Genomic DNA, 22,943 nt, shown 5'->3' with positions numbered 1-22,943 from the left:
CCCTAAACTAACTGTAAGTCACATCCTGTACTGAGGTACGGACTTCGGCTTCTGCATTCCGCCGAAAAAAAAAAAAAAACGGAAAGAATGAAGACCAGCTGGTGCATAACGATTAAAGCAGAAAAACGAGAAACCCTCGGTTTTTGTCTTTTAATCTTCATTTAGTCTTTTAGTCATTCATTTAGTCATTTAGTAGTTTTTCTCTCCCTGCTTTCTTCATTTTGACTCGCGAACCGTTGCCTTCTTCCCGATGTGCACACCTGTACCGGAAAGCAGCTTCACCATTTATCACAACCCCTTGCAACGTCGCCACCGCATTACGGCCGCTCGCATAAACAGGCGGGAAACTTCTCCTGACTGCACTACGCCAGTGCAGCGAAAGTACGCTCTACAGGAGACCCCAAGCGGACGCGCAGTTTGTCTACCTTCCAAGTCCCCCAAACTCACCTCGGAAAAGCGTGCAACGAAGAAGGCCGCCATTAGATACCCCACTGTTGCCGTTCCGGATCACTTCAGCGCGCTAAGTTTAGCGGCAAAATGTTTTTTGTTGTTTCTGCGAATGAATCTAGTCTTTATATGTCCAAATAAAACGCGTATAACAACTTTCTCTGTCGTGTTTCACTTTTTGGTCCCGTTTTTAAACGTGTTGAGCGATCGGAAGGATCTAGTGCACGGCTGCGTGCATCACATAGCGTACCTGTCGTGCCAGGCGCCGCAGGCGCTGCAGTCGTCCATTTCTCCTTTGGTGATTTGGCCTGGCTTGGATTGTGCTTCAACTGGATCTTTAGCGCGCTAGAATCCACGCAAGCCAACGTCTGGTAACAGTGGGGTATCTAAGGGCGGCCTCCGGCATTGCACGCATCGGGATAGGAACAAATACATGGGAAAATGGCGACCTTGGGGGACCTGCCTTCACTGACCATTTGCGAAACGGGTTCTACAGGGTTCCCCCAAGATAAACTTCGGGGTTTGTAACAAAGATAAAACAAATTAGAACAGTGTCGGAAAACCAAAGTAGATGTTAGAAGACGTATTATGCCCCAAAATTTTATGTCGATATTTCCGCTTGGTCCGTTTCTCTACGGATAAATTGAAAAAATTAAAAAATCGCCGCTGCCTAAACGGCTATACCTGTGTTTCAGCTTTTTTCCCTCAGATGGCAGCGTTGCAGAGTACGATTTTGCATTCAGTTCCACTTGTTCAGGTTTCGATGTCGTCTGCAACGCCGCGTTCGACCGTTTCGCCCTCTGACGGAAAGGAGCTGAAACACAGGCATGGCCGACTAGGCAGCGGCGGTTTTCTAATTTTCACGATTTATCCGCAGATGAACGGACGAAGTGGCAGTATCGACATAAAATTTTGGGGCATAATTATTCGTCCTCTAACATCTCCTTTAACTTTCCGACACTGCTCTTATTTGTTTTATCTTCGTTACAAACCCCGAAGTTTATCTTGGCGAACCCTCTACATTAACAAGTGAGTCGCAGATATACGGCAGTGTACAACTGTTTAAATGTTCACTCCTGCGGAAACGACAACGAATAGCAACAATAAAAAAGAAGCTTCCAAAAGCGCAATATTGAAGAACAGTCATATCGCTGGCATTTCGGCATTGTCGTGGTATAGAAAGAGAGACTGCGAAAACGAAAACGACTGCTCATTCAATAATACACGTTCATTCAATAATACATATTCGTGATTACAGATTATTACGTTTCACAAATCAGGAATGATAACGTTTTGCATTCGCCGTACTGCGCGGTTAAGTTTTTTTTTTTTTTTTTTAGGCGTGCATTAGCCTGACGGAGCAGAAATCATCCTGTAGCGAAAGTAGCTTCCGTTACGAAAGAAGGCTTTCTTTGGAAGGAAGTCAAAAGCAAAATTCTCTCTGCCGCTTGAAGAGGCGGTTCTCGCGCAACGCTAGTCATCTCCTCCAATGCAACTTCGTTTTCACATCATTGTCGTTCGCAGCAAGAAATACCTGCACGCATGCATGACGGCAGTATATAGGGATCAACTTTGCGCATTCATGCGCTATGGAATAGAGCCGCGTTATCTATAAACATTACCGGAGAAAGCGACGTTAAGTGGGCTTTGCGAACCCCCGTGCGAAAGCAGGCGCGTTGTGTCAACACGTTTCCTGTTCCAATGTCGAAACAGGTATATAGGCGCAGGGATGGCTGCGTCTGGCTTATGGGGAATGGTGTTTTATTGATTCCTTCCTAGTTCTACGAACAACGAGCATAGATTATGGATAGGATGGCGGAGACGCAGGCAAGCTAGTGGACGAGAATAGAGATGCAACATTTCCGGAAAATTTGAATCGCTCGAAAAAAACGCTCTGCTGTTGAGAGGCTCCTTCAAAGGAATGTTGACTTCTGTAAGAGTTAGAATCTGAAACTTTTTCAGTGACTGCGAGATATGCAAATTAAACGCTTCTGAATGCGTCTGGCGTGAGACGTTGGAAATAGCCCACGCATTGAATGGACTCATCGTGACAAATGTATTGGGAGACCTGATTAAAGGAATAAAGGAATAGAAATAGAAAAAAAAAATGGAAGCGTATATACCGGGTGTTTCAGTTAAATCCCTGGGCTAAATAATTCGCGAAGGGGTGCACCAATCCACGAACTTTCCTTTTTACAAGTATCTGTCCGATACCACCTACAAGCTGCACAACCGTGTGAATGAGTGAGAGGCGCTCATTATTAAAATAAAAATGCAAATGAGTTTCATAAAAAAGCGTAACTTCTAAAGCAGGGCGCTGTCGGCATTAAAATGGGTACTACCCCTTTTGGGACCTTCAGTGGACACCTTTCTAGACCCCTAGCTATGGGGAGGTTTTCCACTCTAGGAGTGGAAAACCTCCCCACTTCATCATCACAATATATATGTTGTTGTTGTTGTTGTTTCAGAGAAAAATCTTCCACCGAAGCGGATCATTTGTTGCAGTAAGTAATTGGTTTCGGTTTACGTAGTTTCGTCGCGGCTGGTCGCGGCGAAGCGCAAAAGGACGCTCTTTCACTCCCTTATCCATCAATGAATGACGTCCTTACATCAATGAATTACACCAATGAAATACGCCCTTTTCCGCTTCACCGCAAAAGGACGCTCTTCCACTCCCATGTTCACCAATGAATTACGTCCTTTTGCACTTCGCCGCGACCAGCCAGGACAAAAATATGTAAACCGAAACCAATTAATTAGTGCAACAAATGACCCGCTTTGGTGGCAGATTTTTCTCTTAAAAGGTGTCCACTGAAGGTCCTAAAAGGTGTAGTACGTATTTTAATGCCGACGGCGCCTTGCTTTCGAAGTTACGTTTTTTTCACGAAACTCATTTGAATTTTTATTTAAATAATGAGCGCCTCCCACTCATTCACACGGTGCGCAGGTTGTAGGCGCTATCAGACAGATACTTGTACAAAAGAAAGTTCTTCGATTGGTGCACCTGTTCGCGAATTGTTTAGCCCGAGGATTTAACTGAGACACCCGGTATAGGAGAGAAGTTGAGAGTCCCGTTCGCACGGTAAACTCGCACGCTCTTTTTGACTTCTGTTTGGTTACTTTTCCAGGCCAAGCAACTAACAAGTCAAAACTTGAGTAATTGGTTACGACAAGCAGTGACTAAAATTTTTGGACCTTTCGAGTTGGGACCTCTCCGTATTATTTTTAGTCCGTCCAACTCCAACTCCAAAATTTTTGGGTGAGGCATTCTACTGCATCACCTTGTTCTAAACACACTGGTGTGCATCGCTGAAAATCATGTCTCCTTAAGCAAATATGTTCCCCAAACGTGCAACGACATCGATTTTTTTTTTTGTTCGCATTCCATACGATTCTCCCCGGCCTAGTCCGAAAAATCAACCTAATTTCTTCTTGCTCATCCCAAGCAGAGCTTCTTTTACTCTAGGAAAAGCCTAATTAGGCATCCCGTTCTTTCGAATTCTTCACTGCATGGACGGCAAGAAGCACAACGGAACGCAGTAGGATAACCCGGGGGTATTTTCGCTCCAAACACTCTACGATGATTGAGTGCCTGTGACGCCGCAGTTTCGAATTTGTATGCTGTAGACGGCGCTGCGCTCGAGCCCGGGGCGCCAATCAGCGCTAGAAGGGAACAAAGTACTCCAGCACTTTTTAACCCCTTCATGTTCCTTATCTTACGAGTATATTTCCAGTCTCGTCCTCGTTCTTTGTTCCGATTAGTTTCGTTGTTTTTTGATGTCCCCTAGATCAGCGTTCGCGCCTCTATGACCTGCAACCTCACCGCGGGTGTTCCAGGATTTTCGGCTCAAGATCTAGACGCAGAAAGGAGATATGTAGGGGTATTAGGTTTTGCTTTCGATCTTCTTATCGAGCTTGCACTGCTCCCGGTGAATTTCAAGTGCGTGTCGCTATTGTGTGGGGAGCAGGGTCATAGTTTTTTTTTTTTTTTTTTGCTTTCTTTGTAAGCGACTGTGCAGGTTCTGTGGGTATGTGCGTCATTGCGTCGAAGAAATATAGCCGTATATAGATCGACGTATACTTGTGGTTGCCCTCTGGGCGGAAGAAGGGCTTCTTTTCATAATATATTTTTTATATACCCGCACAGGATCCAGACAGCACTGCTGGTGGCAATGCTGTCTAGAACGCAACTCGTTTAGAAGAAAAAAAAAAAGCGTATTGCCTTACGGGGCCATAGCAGTCTCTGTATATAGGGTCACGGCCACATAACAGAAAGGAGCCTCAACAACAGAGAAATGCTCTTCTTATTTTCTGCCTCCTTCCTTTGTTTGCTAGAGCAGCACTTTATTTTAATGATAATGATTGTGGTGTTTCTTCGTGACAGGTGATACTCTACTCTTTTGCTCGTGGTGATGTAGAATACGTGAAGGAGGCATCGCCGTGAGTGTCGCAGTCATACATTTTTTTTTGTATATACCGGGTGCTCGTGTCTTGTTCTATCTCGGTATATCTCTTCGCACCACGAGTTCTTTATTTTTTCCAGTCTGCGAGTTGGATTTCGCCGCTGAACAAATCCGATATGCAATAATCACACGGCGTACGGCATATGGCATATATCTTGGGACTGCCAGATGACGTCCACACACGATTGATAATATATTGAGAAGTACGTGACATTAACCGAAGCACAACACGCAGCGAGAGGTCTAACCTGTGGATTATGAGTCCCCATTTGTTTTTCTTGTTCCTGTCGTCATCACCATGAACAATGGATTACGAGAACGTGTTGGTGGAGAGGGATCGTGGGGACTCTCTGGCTCGTTATGCAGGGTGTTTATTTTATTTTTATCATTTACAGATTTTTTAGAAAAAAAAATTGTGAGAACAGCATAAAAATGTCGCTTTTGCAGTTGAGCTCTACCGAGAGGCAGACATCCTCTCGAAGAAAGTATGTAACTATAACGTGACTAATTACATAAATTCATTAATTAACTCTTTGATTAGGAGATGTGGGGCAAAAGCGATCGAGATAGCAGAATGAGAGACGATCCTCGTTGAAAGACATTCCACGTTTCAAAAATCCTGAAACACGCACACGTGCGTCAAAATATCCATCCTCGAATTTTGATACGCAAATGAGCCGAAACCGAAACCGCGGCGACCGGGAGCGCAGGGAGCACACAGCGCTCATTTACACGTCAGAGGGCCACGTGACTTGGAGCGATGGAGGTGATTGGAGTAGGTTCCGCTCTGCTGCCCAGCGCTCCTACGTGAGGCCGACAGCGGCAAGCCCTTTCACCACACACCACCACCACCACCACCACCACCTGAGGCGCGATGTTTCGGTTTCGGCTCATTTGCATAACGAAAGTCAGCGATGGATATTTCACGGCACGCGCTCTTTTCTAGAATTTAAAAAGACGGAACGACTCCCAAGGAGGACAGTCTCTCATTCTGCTATCTCGCTTTTGCCTCAAATCTCCTAATTAAAGAATTAATGAATGAATTTTAGGTAATTAGTCATCTTGTAGTTGCCTGCTTTCTTCGAGAGGATGTCCGCCTGGCCGTATAACTGAACTGCAAAAGCGATATTTATGCTGTTCTCATAACTTTTTTTAATTAAAAATCTGTATAGGATAAAAATAAACACCCTGTATAGGAGGCCTTTGAGGCAAACCTGAATGAAACGACAAAGTAAAGAGCAGCGAACAATTGAACCTCTGTATGCAATAACGGGATAAGTTGACTTATCCCCTTTTTTACTATTTTTGTTGCAATGACATCCACATACCAGTATGTATATACGTGCCAAATAAAATTTAGGACTGTATTGCAATTTATTGGCCGACTACAGGAGGGTAAGAAACGGGAAATGCATGTGTGTCAATGGGATGGACAGTCAGATCAGGCCCATTTTCCCGGTTTGGGATTTTCCGACTTATCCCATTATTGCGTGCAGAGGTTCAATTTTGGAGCAATATATACATACACACACAAAAAAGAAAAGAAAAAGAAATTCGTAACTAAACTGTATTGGTGGAATGCGTTCGCAATGGGATCGTGTAAGGCAAACTTCGAAGGCGTACATTTCATAAAAAGTTTTCCTCTATAAAGCGAGGATGAACTTTTTTTCTCCTTTAGCACTCTTTTCAGCGCAAAACGAACGGTTCAAGTCATGCCCTGGCAGCAAACCCAACTTCCCCATTACGTGGAGTCGCGGAACTCCGAGGCGCGTAGTCCTCTTTTCGCTGCAGCAACTCCTTTTGCTGCTGAACCGGAAATCCACATGGAAACATTTTTGCAGGGCTTTACGATGCTCCCATCCAGGTAGACAGATCGTAACCTTCTATACTGCGATAAACCGGCGAGACGTAAAGGGTCCTCGTTACGGTCGTACAGCAAAATGCTCCAAGAACTGCGCACCGTGTTAATGAGTGGGAGGCGCTCATTATTTAAATAAAAATTCAAACCAGTTTCGTGAAAAAAACATAACTTCTAAAGCAAGGCGCTGTCGGCATTAAAATGATTACGACCCCTTTTGGGAACTTCAGAGGACGCCTTTCAGAGAATAATCTGCCAGCAAAGCTGCGGTCATTTGTTGCAGTAATTAATTGGTTTCGGTTTATATAATTGTGTCGCGGTTGGTCGCGGTGAAGCGCCAAAAGGACGCTCTTTCACTCATTTATCCACCAATGAATTACGTCCTTACACCAATGAATTACACCAATGGATTACGTCCGTTTGCGCTTCGCCGCGGCCAGCCGCGACAAAAATACGTAAACCGAAATCAATTAATTACTGCAACAAATGAGCAGCTTCGGTGGGAGGTTCTTCTCTAAAAGGTGTCCACTGAAGGTCCCAAAAGGAGTAGTACCCATTTTAATGCCCACGACGCCCTGCTTTAGAAGTTACGTTTTTTTCACGAAACTCATTTGAATTTTTTATTTAAATAATGAGCGCCTCCCACTCATTCACACGGTGCGCAGGTTGTAGGCGGCATCGGACAGATAGTTGTAAAAAAGAAAGTTTCTTCGATTGGTGCACCGGTTCGCGAATTGTTGAGCACGGGGATTTAACTGAGACACCCTGTATACCATACTTCGCACTGTGAATGTGAATATCATACAAAAGCATGTGTCAGCGTTTGTTTAGCTTTTGTTTGGGGCCCCGTACTGTCGCTTTAAGTGAAGTTTATCGGCAACGAGGGCATTGAGTTACCTGAAGTGGTGCTGAATTATCACGCACTGGAGTGAGTCTATAGGGGCAACAAGGCACACGAACAAGGTCTCAAACACAGCCGAGAGGTTTATTTCACAGTCGACTATAAGAAGTCAAGCAGGTCAGGAAGGGACAGCCATCAACTTCCCCAATGTCCAATTCTTATAGCGATTTTCGTGCACCTCTGTTCTTGCGAAAATATTTATCGATGATTTGTTCTTAGCGCATCTGTTATTGGCGTTGCTATCTTCGTTTTCACAGAGAACGCCCACGTATTGATAGTTGCCATCTTTCATATTTAAACGCTTTGACAGGTTATCTTTCCTTACGAGCTGTCAAAACGTTTCAACCCTTCGACAGCTTATCTTTCCGTTCGATTTTTTTGTGACCCACCTCTCTTTGCGTATACTGTTTTTTTTTGTTTTGCCTTATACCGTAATCCTCCTCTCCCCCTTACCTTTCCCTTACCCCACAATCCCTAATCGACTTTTTGTCTTCTTTTGGATAACACTTTTCAGTAACCACACGTTGTCAGTACCTCTGATGTATCCACGCAAATAAGCACCTTCGCTGTAACGACTAGCGTGTGCCGCGGAATATTTCCGAATGTTTTACTACTATACTTCTTCCAGTTTCTTCTTCTCGTGCGGCGAAACACTTCCTCTCATCATCATCATCATCATCATAATCTATTTGTTGTTCTCCTCGCGCCGTTATTTCGACGTAGTTTTGTTTCCATCTGTAATCGCGCTGGCGCACTTGCATTTCAAATATTTTATAAGCTCCGGGGTGATGAGCTTCGAAGCAGAATATTATAACTTTCTAAGTAGAAGAATTTAACAGTTAGGCACAGACTTGTACGTAACGGGTAACGGGTAATTGCGTTACTAGTAATCAATTACTTTTTTGAGTAATTTGTAACGTAATCGATTACTTTTGGGGCCCAGTAATTTTTTGAGTAATTCAATTACAATTTTCAGTAATCAATTACCAAGTAATCGATTACTTGGAAACTAAAGAATCAACATTGTTCGGGACGACGCACACACACATATATGGGATGATTCACCGCCGCGAGATGACAAAACCAACTGCCCTCTGCAAGTTCGGTGCAAGGCAGCTGTCTTATCTCTAGGGCTTTTCCCGCAACAATTACTTACCCGAGGACCCCGAGGTCAATTGCCACAGTGTTCCGCACGTGTAGTGTATTTTTGAGTCCACTGTCCTCTCCCCATTCATGTGTACTATCTATCCGTAACCCGGCCTGTATGCAGTAAGTTGGACTGTAGGTTGTACCGTGAACCTGATGAGTCATTTGTGGGAGTTCCAGTTGGGACTCTTTTCACAGAACTCTCAAAACTCTCAACCTCTGGACACATTTTTCACAGAACTCTCGACCCCGATAACCCTTTTTTTTTGTGGATATCTTTCTTTCTATATCTTTTTTTCTAGCTTTTTTTTATATCGTTTTCTCAGATATCGAAAGTAATTGGCAAAGTAACGCGTTACTTTTCAAGGCGTTACTTCATTACTTTTTCCGGCAAGTAATTTGTAACGGTAAAAAATTACTTTTTCGTACAAGGTAACGGTAACGGTAATCAATTACTTTTTTTTAGTAACGTGTACAAGTCTGGGTACAGAGTGTCTGGTTACGGCGCAGGCTCGTAGTTCTTGCAACGGACGGCGTTACTTAGAAATCATCCCACTACGTATATTCTAGTGGAGGTGTGAGGCGCGCTTCTGTCGGTCGCATCGACACACTCGATCCATTTATTTTGCGTGCAGCAACACACGAATGTAAAGTACCAGGTCCTCCGGACAGCGACCAAACTCCCAGGATATTCCATCTTCCTTAAGCGACGTCGTTGAAGGTGTGAATTATATTCTCCCGCTGCATTATTTGTGTTGCGAGAAGTGTGTGTGTAGAGTTTTGTCACATATTAATGCTTCCGCGATCGATGCGACACACTTTCACGTGCACGAGAACCGTTATCTATGTATTGTCCTCTCGTCGGAGCACGCCATGTTTTACGATGGCCTGAATTGGAGCAGTCTTTAATGCATAATCCATTAATATGCGTTACGTATAAGCGATACGAAAAGTACAAGTATCGCATCCGATATTCGAGAGTTTTAGTACACCGTGCGCTATCGCCTTTGCGTACGTGAGGGATAGCGCTGATGGTTCTGCACACGCCCATAACATATACAGAGCTTCGCGCAGTGCGCACAACCACCAACGCTATCTGTTACGTACGCTATCGCCTTAGCGTATCATCTACTGGAGCCCGGCACGGGCCTGGGCCCCCGACCCGGCCCGCGGGCTGAGCCGGGCTTCTTATTGGCTGTGTGCTCCGGGCCGGGCCCGGGCCGACAAAATGCGCTAGCACCGCGGGCCGGGCTGTTAAAATACGCCACCACCGTGGGTCGGGCCGGGCCCATGCCGACAAATATGTTTCCGGGCGTCAGGCCCGGCCGGGCCACGCAGCTAATTCCACACAATGGACATGCATTAGTTCATATCATCATGCGCTTGCGTCATTCCTGTGCATATTTTGCAAAGACAAGCAAGGGACACTGCATTAGGCACATGATTCGACCCTCTAGAACATTCTGAAAGCCACTTTACATTGCTCGTCAGTCCTCACATATTTCGCAATCACTTGGCAAAGCTTGGTGAGAGGGGTATGGACTGGGGAGAAGGAGTTTGTCGACAGCATCCTCTACCTCCGCAAAATCTTGACAGTGCACGTAACGAAAACGCCCATGCCCGCGTACGTTCTGGATTTAATTTAATCTGGCGCGGTTATCGTGTTGAACCGCCATCGCTTGTATGTTTGTCTTCTCTCCTTATAAATTTACTGATAAATTAGTTTGATAATCGCCAGAAACGCGTACGTCGCGGCTGGAAATACTATGCCGGGATCTACTCGCCGGGTCACCGGGTTGGGCCGGGTCGGGCTCTAGTCACTGGGTCACCGGGCCGGGTCGGGCCGCATAAAAATATGAAGGTCCGGGCCCGGGTCGGGCCGGGCCATTTTTCGATGCTCCCGGGTCGGGTAGGGCCCGGAAAAGTCGGCCCGTGCAGGGCTCTACCATCTACTACAACTCTCTATTGACTCTCTATTGACACTGAACTCTCTATTGACACTGGCACGGGTGGCCTATTTCAGCTGCGTTCCGCGCTGGTGTCACATTGTCCCACCGGGCTGTTGGCGTTAATGGACCAAAGTTGAGGATTGAGAGAAAAGGATTTCGGGACTTTTTTTTTTTTCAGCTATCCCCATGATGTCGTATAGAACTGTACCCACTTGCGCATCCATGCTATCACAACAACAACAATGAAGGAGAAGTGATGATGAGATGGGATGTTTCCCCAATGGTACCCACAGGACCCTACCCCACTTCACGGGGGTTAATAAAGAGGATGAATTATGATGAGCGCGAAGCGACGACAAGTCGGAGTTCTGTTTAGAACTCTTCGAGGAGTCCAGTTGCTTGCGTGAAAGCAAAAAGGGAGCGAAGAGCCCGGCACTGATGCGCAGGAGAGCTCCATGGGCTAAGTACTTTGGACAAGCTGAATGGTCTATGGTCGAGGAGCTCAAGTTGGCGTCGAAACACCCGGCGTTCACTCGTGTAACGGCGCTAGTCCTCGATGATATGGAGGATGGTAGCTGGGGTGTGGCATAGCTGGGCACAGCGCCGTGTTAGTGTAACCCAGCTTAACCCGAAACACAGGGTTGAAGGCGACGTTGAGTCGTAGGCGCCGCAGAAGTGACGTTAAGCTACGTGGGAAGCCACCTGGCATCTTAAATGATAATGACGGGTCCACTGCATGGAGGAGTGACCATTGAGTGATGTCATGGAACCATGGCTGGCGGGCCAAGGGTGACAACAACGCAGACAAGTAGAAGCGTCTCTCTCCGTTGGAGAGGATAATGGGCACGGCTCTGGAGATACGGTGGGCCGCAGCAGTCGCCAAATCTGCCTCCTCGTTGCCCTGAATGCCAATGCGGCCGGCGAGCGGGGACCCACTGTAGGGTCAACCGGTGCCCCTGTTCGCCAAGAGCCTTGAGCGCCGTCAGGGTACTACGTACCACTGGGGCCAAAGAGCCGCGGATGCCCATGCTTCCTACACATTGCGGTCCTGATTTTGAGTCAGTGTAGATCACCCAAGGAGCGAGGAGGGTAGTTCAAGACAGACTTTAGATATAGCAAGATGGCATGCTTTCGCACATTATGTTACAGTACGCGTTTTCTGTCATTGCCATGGAACATTCTAGTGAATAAAACGCAGCAAAAAATAAATAAATAAGAATAATAAAAAAGAACAAAGTCTTTCACGAGGAAAAAGTTTCGCCGCATATTATAGTAAGCATTCGCACCGTGCAGGAATATCGGCTTTGCATTGGAATGCGTCTCTTCTTGTCGTCTGCTGTGTTTCCCGCGGTTGGCAGTGCACGAGAAGAGGTGACGTTCCTAGCACTTGTACTTATACGGCAGCTGAAGTCAGTGACGTCTTCGTCAGCTTCCGTTGGGATATTCTGGGGAATATCTGTGTCTGTGTCTGAATTCGTTTTGCTCTTCACCCCTTTTATTCATCTACAGTGACTGTTGTGTTCTGGTCTGGAGCAGCCGAGCCTAGTTTTCCGAAAATTGTTGTTTCAAATATACGTATTCATGAGGATCAAAAGAACAAAAAGAGAGTTTCTCCAGAGAGGGAGCGATTCTGCAATTTTTTGTGTAACCTTACGAATCGGAAGGCTCCTTCTGATTTCGTAGGAGTTTTAATTGTACTTGAGGGCTGTTCTAGGCGATGGCTCGCGTGATTCACATGAGTCAGCAGCTAAGGGCTTTGTCACGTGTCGTGGACGACGGATAGGAAATTATATTTTTCGGGTAAGGGACGATCCCTCGTACCGCCGAATATTCGTTGTCAAGAAAGCCGAAGTTTCTTATCCGGAAATCCTAGGATTTCGGGACATGAAATAATGCCGAAATTCCGCGGGATTTCGGGATTTCGAGTGTCGAACCCTGAAAGCCCCATAAGATAAAGAAATGCGATATAACACGTTGTTTTTGTGTGGAATGTAGTGACACACACGCACACACACACACAGTGAAAAAAAAAACACATATAAACAAAGGAGAAAAGAGGAAATAAAAATAAAATGGTAAGGAAGCCGATGGCAAACAGTCGTCGCGTTACCGTGCATGTACTTAAACGAGCCCCCACCCCCTTCCTTTCTTTTTTTTTTTTTGTGGCTGTGCAACGAATAAAATAAGCTCCTGCGTAAGAACGACGAATGCAGGTGACCAAAAGAGCGCGCGCGCGAGGACGCGAGACCGTACGCCTTTAAAGAATCCTCCACCCGTGAATAGAGCGTATCGCGGAACGAGGGAACGTCGTGACGTAACGTGATCCCCGGGCACGTGACTCGTGACGTAGAGCGGCAGGTCAGGTATAGGCGGCGCGTGAGCTGAGAAGAAAGAAACAAGGAAAGAAATCAGGGGACTTCCCTATACGTCGCGCGAGGATCGTGTCGGCCGTCCGTGGCTGGCTTTCTCTGACCGTATTTGTAAATTTGGTTGCGCATCGAAATATTTTGCGTGGTGGCACCTGGTGGACACTTTGGCAGATGATACAGGGTTTCAAGCTACGTTAAATATCGCCTCATTGCTCATTTTAAGGGATTCGCAAGGATTCGAAAAAAAAAAGAAGAAACTAGGTGAGCATCATACCGGACACGAACCAACACCTCTATACCGAATAGAACATTCGCATTCATTTTGCGCTAGTAATTATTTCGTAAATGATGACAATAGGAAACCGAAACCGAAGTGCGAAGAGCGGAATCGTCCGGAGGAGGATACTGTGACGTCACCCAGCATTGTCGTCTGCTTCGAAACCTGCATTCTCCCTTGCGTTTTGAAAGATACAAAACAGGACGTCCCATGTAGTTGCCGTTTCCATAGTGTAGCAAATCCCCTGCCGCAACCACTCACGCAACATATTGAGCAGACCATTACGGTGTCGATTGCAACGGCATAGAAGCGAGTACGCTTTGGAAAAAGGTTGTACCCTTCCAAAAACACGAACAACAGGATGGAAGCGCGTACGCTTTTAAAAAAAGGTTGTATTCTTCCAAAAACACGAACAGATCAAATGAAGCTGCGCTGGGAAAAGATGCCGGATGATGTCAGCAGTAGGAGTTGCTTTCAGTGCACTCTCGCTTCACAGAGACAAAGCGCTCGCTTCGTAATAAATTCGTTTCAATAAAATATGCACTGTTTTTGGAACGAGATATTTCGTACACGTGTTCCTTACATCCCAAGGGATACGGATATACCGCAATCTTTGTGGTGATTTTGTTGCGGAGCGCCGCGGAACGATAATGGACCTTTTTCACAATGGCCTAAGCGCATGCGTATGACCTTGAGGCACCGGAGAGGATTATCTCCGTCTTCACTAGATGGCGCACTGTGGGGACGAGAGAAGTGGGGGCCAGTGGGGAGACCGCACGAATGGCGCGACCTTGTCGGCCCCACTCTGGACCGGTTTTGGTCCTTTGTGCTGTCCACGTGGATTTGTTTTGACGCGCGCCGAGCATGGTTCCTTGGAGAGTCGCTAGGATACGCTAGACAACGCCAATGCCGCTAGGAGCCGCTAGACAACGACGCGTATGTGAAAAAGGTTCATTCATAGACGGGTAGAAATCCAGCGAACCGGTAGAGATGACGTGTTAAAGGAGTTATGAACTGTACCAAGCGAGCTGTGTCGAGACTGTGTCGGCCCCAAACGGCGATTTCAAGTTGTTGTCTGTGACACCTTTTGTATAGGTGAATTTGATAGGTGCGTATCTTCAGCACATAGCACGTTCTTAGCCAACCATCTTCCCGAATGACAGCGTTCTCGCCCATGATTTGTTGATAACGAGAGGCGGAGCCTATTATGTATCTATTACGCGCGGCTACAAAATGGGCCACGCCTCCCGTTTTCAACAAATCAGAGACGAGAACGTTGTCATTCGGGATGATGGTTGGCTAGGAGGGCGCCATGTAGTGAAGTTCATCTTGAAGAGGGTAAAGCAGAACGTTATGTGTACCTCCGCGTTGGCGTCTGATTGGGTGTTACACTTCTTCAGATGACGTAACGATGGATAGAGGTATCTGGACGGAGGTGCGTCTACTCGCCCGAATACGAAAGAGAGTGCGTTTTTGTATTAACGCTGCACAAGTTATGAAGGAGAAGAATTGAACAGTAAATTGTAAATATTATTACGAAGAGTAGAAGAACAATATTACATCTATTAAACCCTTAACTAAATACATGCAGATAGGAGTTCTTACCTCCTTTAAAGGTTCATGTGAATTGTGCGTCAACAGAAGAAGAACAGTCTCTGTTCGAAATATCGGCGGCCCTCGACCTGAGGCAATTCCTTTCATGAGATAATGCATAGTCCGTTTGTCGACGTAGGAGTGATGTTTTGACGTAGACAGCCGAACACCCCAGGAACAGTACTCTTTGAAGGGATAGCTTCGTAGGGCCAATCGCTGTGTAGGTCCGTCCGTAGCTTCAAAGGACCACGTTACCAAAAGTTTACCACCAATGATATAATAACGATACCGCATTTAAACGCGCCTGGCACAACGCCCAAAAATTGCGGCCAATTTTTCTTCGTTTTTGATTCTGAAGGTCCCTTCGCTATGAAGGGACAGGTGGAGAGAGGAAACAGGAAGGGGTGAGAGATATGCGTCCTGGGCCGACTTCGGTGAAACTGCGCCGACATTTTTTCCCGAAATTCCGCGGGAAAATCCAGCAAATCCCCCTTCCTTTCCGAATTCAAGCCTGCATGGTCCCGCCTAACGTAACCCGATGATGATGATGATGATGATGGTGGCGGTGGTGGTAGAGAGAAGCATGGAGACGTAGGCCCCACGTAACCATGGGGTGGAAACGGGACGACCCAGGCCCTCAATCGCAAAACACGAAATCACGGTACTGTGCAAGGGGTCGAGGCCAGGATGAATTTAGTGGAGGCCCAAAGGCAGTCGTTAAAATGCAATCAAAGGCGGTGGAAGAGGGGATGGGGAAAGACGGCGTCACAGAGCAGGAGAAATGGTGATTGTGCTCGCGGAATAAGGCTGGCTCGGACGAAGAGAGAGAGGGTTCGGGGAAAATGTGCGCGAGGAAAGGAAAAGAAGATAGAAGAGGGACGTTGCCTCGGATAAATAAATAGTGACGTACTTGAGACAATCTCAGCGGAGAGATGGCAAATATTGGGACATGTACTACATTAGCAAATTCTGCTGCATGCATGATTAGTGAGTTTAAATCCCATTGTTCCCGCTTTAGTCCTGACGAGTGGACACTTCATTGAAAACGGAAGTGGACAGCGAGAAGAGGAAACTGGAATGATGAGTTGGAAGGGTGAATATAGTGATTCGGAGAAGTTTTTTTTTTTTGGTGGGGGGGGGGGGACGTATTTCTCACCCTGTGCACAATCGCGTGGAGAGCCGCGTGTTAATTTCACGTATTGGAAGGAACCCATGCTTCGTCAGTAGTTATATTGATTGATTGATACATTTATTCGGGGGTAAGAAAGACGAGGGTGACTCCAAAGAGCCGGAAGCCATCCGTTTAGCGAGCCTCGTAGTTTTCGAGGCTTCTTCTGAGAGAGCCACGTTTTTGAGAATAACGTATTAGGGAAAATGGCGTCGCGTGACATTTTAGTGAAAGTCGGTTTAGAGAAGTACGTTTGTAGCGAAGTGACCTATAAACCTCTCGATCGTTTCAGTTTCGTTTTTTTTTACTCCTTTCCTCTGTTAAGATACGCGAGAACGTATTCTTAAAAGTCGTACGCTGAGCCCATGAGCAAGCAAGGTCGTACACTCTTAAAAATGAACTTCACCACATAGCACGCTCCTAGCCAATCATCATCCCGAATGACAACGTTCTCGCCTTAGATTTGTTGAAAACGGGAGGAGGAGCCTATTTTGTGCCGTGCATAATGGCACAAAATAGGCTCCTCCTCCCGTTTTCAACAAATCAGGGGCGAGAACGTTGTCATTCGGGATGATGATTGGCTAGGAGCGTGCTATGTGGGGAAGTTCATTTCTAAGAGTGTAGTTGCTGGTACAATGTTCTTAACGAAAGACACGTTAAAGTGAAAAAGTTCTTTTTTGTTTTGACTTGCCGTCCGGCGCCTCCTTAGGGAAGGCGCATGGGGCGGCTGCCCCTCTCGCCCCCCCCCCCCCCCTCCTTTCGGAACGGCTTTGGTTGCCAGATGAATTCCCATGAACGCATTCCTTCTTCTTTTCATGTTCGATGTCGAATTTCAGCGATTTAAGTGAACATGTGAAAAAAAGTTTACTTCTTCGTGTACTTTTCTCGAAGAAAACTGCGGAGAATTCAAAAATTAATAAGTTAGAGTGGCGAAATTTTAGTTAAGTTGCTACGAGTAATGCGGGTTTATCCGCACTACCCGCGAACGCATTTCGGGTACAGCCGCATTTTAACCCTCATCCCGCAGCGACATTAAATTTCTACCCGCAAATAGCAAAACTGCGCGGATATTGGCGCGTATAACCGCGGGTATACCTGCACCCGCGCTCACCTCTAATTATGCGCGATATAATTGGTACAGCTTGGGACAAAAGTTTACGGAACACCGGGGTGTCGCATTTCTCCAATGGAGCGACAACCTAGCAGCAAAAAGGAGTGGATATACATATTGAAAGATGGATAGAATAGCCCGCCACCCGTTTCCTATTCGATCGCTTCGTGATAGCTAGCAGGGAAGCGCTCCGATGAAGAAATGCGCAGGTGCCGTGTTCCGTAAACTTTTGTCACAAGCTGTACCACATCTGGGTCCCAGCTTTTCACGTTCGCTGAACGCCACGGTGGTGGCTATACACTCGCTTTATGGTTTTTCCATTTAGTTTACGATAATCAACAACAAGTCTTACGTGGTGTTGACGGATGCAATGGTTGGTCAACAACGGAAACAGGTGAAGCGTAATGAGACTTAGACCTTCGAACAAGACCCAGCTTAAGCCAGTTATCTATCTCCTCCTTGATAAATTGCCTGTCGTTCCATTAATAACGATATGACTCGATGCGAATAGGAATGTTGTCAGAGAGATCGATGCAATGCTCGGTCTTGGGGCACGGAAAGCCAAGTGACGAACGTCAGCCATTACGTGAATTGGTGTTCCACAATACATCTGGTTCAGAGACTTCTCCAATGAACCAAGGTCATCAAATCAATCACGGACACATCAACGGTATCGTTGGCAACTCTACAACCTGACCACCCACCACCACCATGAAAGATGAAAGTCACTGACAAGGTTAGCCAGCTGTAGGGATCGAACCCACATCTTCTGGATTACCGGTCCAGGGCTCTACCAATTGAGCTAAGCTAACACGCCTCTCCAGCGACTTTCGGGGTGCGTCATCTGAAGGGACGACAAACCAGCCACTCACTCTCACTCACCCTCCTTTCACTCTTACATTTTTTGCTCACTCATCCACACATTCATACGACGGAAATCGACGCAAGCGGCACCTGTTGAACAAGAGAGAAACTGATGTTCTGAGGCTGGAACAACATAGAAGGGACAGATACAAACTTTTGTTTGTATCTGTCCCTTCTATGTTGTTCCACGTTCGCTGAACAATTCGGTTTGGCACCTGTTACGTTTTACCAGCCGACCTATTTTATTTTTTTTTTCTCGTGAGAAAAAAAGAGAGGCGGTCGTTTCACAGCCTGTATTCTAGGTGTCGTGCTCGAGCATGTTTGTTTTCAGTATGGAATGGTACACACAAAATAGTACAGACAGAGGGTGATTCCTTTTTTCCGCGCGCGACTAGCGCATTTGTATTCCCATCTGAGGGGCCTGCATTATGAGCCCAAAATTAAGCTTGTGGATGGAAGCCTTAATTAGAAAAGCGCGCCGTATACAAGAAGAACTAAAAAAAATATATATATATATAAAAACGAAAGTGAGTAACTTCGGGAATTTTTTCTAGCACTGTCTGAGAGGTTTGATATCACAACAATGATACAACAATACAATTGGGAAAGTAATAGACCCTTCCCTGTCTGTAAACAAATGACGTCATAGTGTTCGACAGCGCCACCAATTTGGTAGAGTTGAACTACGCTAGGTGCGAACAAGGTCGCGCCCGCAAGCCACGGTCTTGAGGGGATTACTATGGTCCCTGAAAGGGACGCGGCCTTCGGTCCTACTTTTCTTTCGATAGGAGGCAGCGAACAAGTGCTCATTCATGGAACCCAGCCCTCACCTTCCGATTTAACCGATGTAACCACTACGTACTGCATTATGGGTACAAAATACGCTCTGCCTCCCGTTTTCAACAAATCAGAGACGAGAACGTTCATTCGGTATGACGGTTGGCTAGGAGCGTGACATGTGGTGAAGTTCATTATTAAGAGTGCAGAGCAGAATGGTATGTGTACCTACGCGTTGGCGTCTGATTGGGTGCTACAATTCTTCAGATGACGTAACAATGGATAGAGGTATCTGGATGGCGGTACGTCTACTCGCCCGTATCCGAAAACAATAAAGAGCGCGTTTTTGTATTAACGCTGCACACGCTATGAAAGAGAAGTATTGAACAATAAATTGTAAATAGAATTACGAGGCGTAGAAGAACAATATTACCCCTATTGCACCCTTAACTAAATGCATGCAGATAGGAGTTCTTACCTCCTTTAATATGCGCTTTCCTAAAGCCCACCTTCTTTTTTTTTTCCTATACGAGGGGAGTGTAACGCAGCATTCTCATTCTTCCCCGCTCCTTTTCTCTGCGCACCACCCCCGGGGTATATTCTTAGTAAATATTCTTAGTAACCCACACTCCTTTATCCCATCCTTCCTTTAACTGCTCTTTTTTTCTAGGGTCAGCTTTGGCGCGCTACAGCCCATACGTGACCCGCTCCGAAGTCTCTCTTGATTGAATTAAGGCCGACGAAAAAGCGCACGTCCTGATTTACCGTCGCTTCTCCGCGGACCGCCATTCGCATTCGTTAAAATCAACGTGGACTGCTCATCCTATGGGACATTAGTACTGCGCGCGCGGGAGAAAAATAACCGTACGCGGATATCGACGCGACATTTTCCGAAAGGTCTTTTCTTTTTTTTTTTTTTTTTTGTGGAGCTAATGCTTCGGTTGATGTTTTTCCAACGTGCGAGAAAGAAACCGTAAATGAATATTTGATGCTGTTCCTGGCTTGCAGCGGCGTACGTAGCAAGAAAAATACAGGGTGTTTATTTACAGCCTTTGCAGAATTTTTATGAAAAAAGCTACGAGAGCAGTATACATGTTGTTTTCGCAGTTGAGTTCTACGGCCATGCTGAGGTCCTCTGGAAGAGAGTATGTACACTCTTAAAAATGAACTTCACCGCATAGCACGCTCCTAGCCAACCATCATCTCGAATGATATCGCTATCTGCCCTGATTTGTTGAAAACGGGAGGCGTACGCCATTTTTGTGACACTTATGCTGTTCATAATTGTCACAGAAAAGGTGTACGCCCTCCGTTTTCAACAAATCAGGTCAGATAACGATATCATTCGAGATGATGGTTGGCTAGGAGCGTGCTATGCGGTGAAGTTCATTTTTAAGAGTGTAACTACCATCAGATGACTAATTAGCTGAAGTTCATTAATTAACATTTTTGATTAGGGAATATCGCGCAGAAGCGAGATAGCAGATTGAGAGACTATCTTCGTTGAACGCGTTTAAACAATCCTGAAACAAGCACGTGCGTCAAAATATCCATCCCCGAATTTTGATATGCAAATGAGCCGAAACGGAAAAGGCGCTCCTGAGGAACGCGTCACCCTCGCCGACGGCGGTTTTTTCTGAGCCGGAAAGCGGTTTATCTGGCCAGCTCCATCATCTCCATCGCTCCAAGTCACGTGGCCAAGAAATCAAGAATCAAGAAATAGATATAATTAATCAATATATATTAAGTATATTTTACAATCAATCAACGAATTAATGAATGAACCAACCAACCAATCAACCAACCACTAAATTGTTTGCTTTGCTGGTGGATGGAGCCGTGTGCTGTGTGTCGTCCTTCGGTGTTTCCTCAGGCTCAATGCACATTTTTCAATCACAATGTAAAACCAGTTAGCTCGCGTTATCCCCCTCGCTTTAAGGCCTATTCCGACATACAGCGATTGGCTATATAGCGCTAGAAAATAGCGCGATATGTTCCTCCTCGCAGTGGTCCAAACGGCTAAAAATTAGCGCTTGCCGGAGTTGAGCTGGTGTCAACTGTTTCAGCGCTGATATTAGCACTACATTCGTGTTCGCCAATGAGGAGGCCCTTCAGCGATGACGTCGCCGAAGTCGTGGAGTTGTTTTGCTTCCGCATTTCACGGCACGGCGACCGCATTGGAACCGGGGAGTCTGTCATCCAAAATGACTGATTTTTCGTTCAGTCAGTTGATCGAACTTGTTCGTTCGCATGCTGTCGAACCACGGGGGGCCCATGATGACAGAGAAACCGGAAACCATAGATTGAGAAGTTACCCGTCAAAAAGAACTCGTTACAAGTTACGTTACCGTATGAAAAATGTAACTAAGTTAGCAACGAAGTTCTTCAGCCCGAAATGTAACTCCCAGTTACTGAGTTACTTAAAAAAAAGAACGAGTTACTTTCACGTTACTTCGGACACAAAATAGCATTACGCAGGTGCAGCGCGCTTGAGCAGTTGAGATAGACCCTGAGTTGTCTGCCGAGGAGTGTAACACGCTTAGATCGTTTTCGTTTATGTCCAACAATAGACCTTTCCCTGTTTGTAAACAAATGACGTCATAGTTTTCGGCAGCACCACAAATTTGGTAGAATTGAACTACGCGCGAAGCTAGAGGTGAACAAGGTCGCGCTCGAACCCCACGGTCTTGAGGGGATTACGATATGGTCTTTTAAAGGGACGCGCCCCTGGGTCCTGCTTTTCTTTCAGTGGGAGGCAGCGAACAAGTGCCCGCTCGTGGAACCCAGCCCTCTCCTTCCGATTTGTTTCGGTTTCAGTCTGTCTACCAATGTCATGATGACGTTTCTCTGGTAGAGGCCTGTTCGAACCCTTTGCATCTTACTCCCTGTGTGCACACAATGGTTCAGCTTCATTTCAATAGCAGCGGTTCCTATATACTTCCTGAATACAATATCAAAATGTCATTGATTGAATATCACGTTTTATGGCAAAAATTCCTTGAAGGAACCTGAGAGAAAGCAAGGAAATATGTGTACGAGAGTGAAAAGCGAATTAGAAGTAACTTAGAACTTAACTTAAGTTACTTTGAAAAAAGTTACCTGAAAAAGGAACGAGTTCCTCTTAAAGTTACCACGGCGCAAAAGTACCGAGTTAAGTTACAAGTTACAAAAAAAAAAAGGAACTTAGTAAGTTACAGTAACGAGTTACCTCGAACTCTGCCGGGAACGGCCACCGAACTTCTGCTAAATTATAGCGCTAGCGCCGCTTTGCAAGTGTGAACCGTCCCATCACAGTGAGCGCTGTTTTTGCGCGCTGTATTGTAGCGCTATATTAGCGCGCTGCTATATGTCGGAACAGGCCTTTAGTCGCTTCAGTGTATAGAATAAATGCGTTGAATGCCAAAGTGTCTCCGTCGTTGCGTGAAATCTGACGTTGAATGTGCTGTCGACATCAGTGGTCTACGCGCGGTTTGCATTGAAAACAGGCTTTGTCGCGGAGCTCAATGAACGTACGAGACACGAGTCCCGCTTTCTTCGATTAATTTTCCGACCTAACAAAGACGAAAATTTGTCAAAGTTATATCGGGGCTTCTGCCTGTCTGCGCACAATCGCCGAGATTGCATTCGTTCTGTTTCAAAACTTGATTTCAATTTCGATCAGTCGTCACATGGATCGCTCCTACACTTCAATGACAGCATAGTCGAACCAATATTTTTGAAGGCAAGGAGATCGCGTGACGCTCCGCGTTCCAACTCACGAAGCTGAATTGCATGACAAAGCCCCCAAGGCGCATTCAAGCATCACAGCATTCAAGTTCGTTGAATGCTTTTTGCCTGCAGAAGGAGAACCAAACAACGGCTGTGTCGCAAGCGCGATATTTCATTAGAAACAGGTTATACCAAGTTGAGGCATGATGGAATACTAGCGCAAACGTGCAGAGTCGGCACTTGATGATGACATTTTCGTGACGGGGTTAGCTTATCAAGAAACCAGCTCTGTGAGAGTGGTTGGTCGGTTTC

The 22,943-nt window shown here is 46.0% G+C and overlaps 1 protein-coding gene across 1 annotated transcript in view; it reads right to left on the bottom strand.

The window, feature by feature from the left end:
• The window catches only part of LOC135398953 (glycine receptor subunit alpha-2-like), a 239,377-nt gene that overhangs the window by 81,926 nt on the left and 134,508 nt on the right, over positions 1–22,943 (bottom strand). The window lies entirely within an intron of this gene.

Source organism: Ornithodoros turicata, chromosome 6 (genome assembly GCF_037126465.1).
Source record: "Ornithodoros turicata isolate Travis chromosome 6, ASM3712646v1, whole genome shotgun sequence".
Taxonomy (NCBI): Eukaryota; Metazoa; Arthropoda; class Arachnida; order Ixodida; family Argasidae; genus Ornithodoros; species Ornithodoros turicata.
Note: the sequence above shows the minus strand (reverse complement) of the source record. Positions and strands in the feature narration are given on the sequence as shown.